This window comes from Arachis ipaensis, chromosome B7, assembly GCF_059453495.1.
Source record: "Arachis ipaensis isolate K30076 ecotype BB chromosome B7, ASM5945349v1, whole genome shotgun sequence".
Lineage (NCBI taxonomy): Eukaryota > Viridiplantae > Streptophyta > Magnoliopsida > Fabales > Fabaceae > Arachis > Arachis ipaensis.
Window position 1 is genome coordinate 55092501 of NC_142442.1, and position 2500 is coordinate 55095000.

Here is a 2500-nt window from a genome sequence, read left to right on the forward strand (position 1 = left end):
GACGTCTACCCGTGGCACTTTGGTAATGGCTCGGCAGCCTATTATAGGGGGGAGGGGTGTCGTGATGCTGAAACTCGAGTTGCCCAAAGGCTTGCTGGGCGCAATGCCAGCAAGATGCACGTTGCCTTGCCATCCCCTAGGCACACTAGCAAGCACGTTGTGGTTGTGGTGTGCCGCCGGGCTCCCCCGCCCCCCACGGAGGCACCCGCCGTTGCAACGATGGCTCGGAGCGTTGCAACGGAGGAGCCAAATTTTCATATCTCAGAATTGGCTCGTGCATTTTTCGTGAAATTTTGAGGGAACCTTGGTAATATTATGTGAAGGCTGCACAAAAAAATCCAGGTCAAAAATCGCACGTTTGCTCCGTTTTTCATTTTTTTTGAATTTCCGGCATTCCGGGCGGTAAAAAAATCGTCAAAAAAAATCGGCACGGTGTAAATTCACCAAATTTGGAGGATGGAAAGATCTTATTTTTCTAGAGGTTGTTGCAAAAAACGGCGTCAAAATTCGACCTCTAGAGCACTTTCCTTTAGTATGTCTCCTCACGGAAAAGGACGTCTACCCGTGGCACTTTGGTAATGGCTCGGCAGCCTATTATAGGGGGGAGGGGTGTCGTGATGCTGAAACTCGAGTTGCCCAAAGGCTTGCTGGGCGCAATGCCAGCAAGATGCACGTTGCCTTGCCATCCCCTAGGCACACTAGCAAGCACGTTGTGGTTGTGGTGTGCCGCCGGGCTCCCCCGCCCCCCACGGAGGCACCCGCCGTTGCAACGATGGCTCGGAGCGTTGCAACGGAGGAGCCAAATTTTCATATCTCAGAATTGGCTCGTGCATTTTTCGTGAAATTTTGAGGGAACCTTGGTAATATTATGTGAAGGCTGCACAAAAAAATCCAGGTCAAAAATCGCAGGTTTTCTCCCTTTTTCATTTTTTTTGAATTTCCGGCATTCCGGGCGGTAAAAAAATCGTCAAAAAAAATCGGCACGGTGTAAATTCACCAAATTTGGAGGATGGAAAGTTCTTATTTTTCTAGAGGTTGTTGCAAAAAACGGCGTCAAAATTCGACCTCTAGAGCACTTTCCTTTAGTATGTCTCCTCACGGAAAAGGACGTCTACCCGTGGCACTTTGGTAATGGCTCGGCAGCCTATTATAGGGGGGAGGGGAGTCGTGATGCTGAAACTCGAGTTGCCCAAAGGCTTGCTGGGCGCAATGCCAGCCAGATGCACATTGCCTTGCCATCCCCTAGGCACACTAGCAAGCACGTTGTGGTTGTGGTGTGCCGCCGGGCTCCCCCGCCCCCCACGGAGGCACCCGCCGTTGCAACGATGGCTCGGAGCGTTGCAACGGAGGAGCCAAATTTTCATATCTCAGAATTGGCTCGTGCATTTTTCGTGAAATTTTGAGGGAACCTTGGTAATATTATGTGAAGGCTGCACAAAAAAATCCAGGTCAAAAATCGCACGTTTGCTCCGTTTTTCATTTTTTTTGAATTTCCGGCTTTCCGGGCGGTAAAAAAATCGGCAAAAAAAATCGGCACGGTGTAAATTCACCAAATTTGGGGGATGGAAAGATCTTATTTTTCTAGAGGTTGTTGCAAAAAACGGCGTCAAAATTCGACCTCTAGAGCACTTTCCTTGAGTATGTCTCCTCACGGAAAAGGACGTCTACCCGTGGCACTTTGGTAATGGCTCGGCAGCCTATTATAGGGGGGAGGGGTGTCGTGATGCTGAAACTCGAGTTGCCCAAAGGCTTGCTGGGCGCAATGCCAGCAAGATGCACGTTGCCTTGCCATCCCCTAGGCACACTAGCAAGCACGTTGTGGTTGTGGTGTGCCGCCGGGCTCCCCCGCCCCCCACGGAGGCACCCGCCGTTGCAACGATGGCTCGGAGCGTTGCAACGGAGGAGCCAAATTTTCATATCTCAGAATTGGCTCGTGCATTTTTCGTGAAATTTTGAGGGAACCTTGGTAATATTATGTGAAGGCTGCACAAAAAAATCCAGGTCAAAAATCGCACGTTTGCTCCGTTTTTCATTTTTTTTGAATTTCCGGCATTCCGGGCGGTAAAAAAATCGTCAAAAAAAATCGGCACGGTGTAAATTCACCAAATTTGGAGGATGGAAAGATCTTATTTTTCTAGAGGTTGTTGCAAAAAACGGCGTCAAAATTCGACCTCTAGAGCACTTTCCTTTAGTATGTCTCCTCACGGAAAAGGACGTCTACCCGTGGCACTTTGGTAATGGCTCGGCAGCCTATTATAGGGGGGAGGGGTGTCGTGATGCTGAAACTCGAGTTGCCCAAAGGCTTGCTGGGCGCAATGCCAGCAAGATGCACGTTGCCTTGCCATCCCCTAGGCACACTAGCAAGCACGTTGTGGTTGTGGTGTGCCGCCGGGCTCCCCCGCCCCCCACGGAGGCACCCGCCGTTGCAACGATGGCTCGGAGCGTTGCAACGGAGGAGCCAAATTTTCATATCTCAGAATTGGCTCGTGCATTTTTCGTG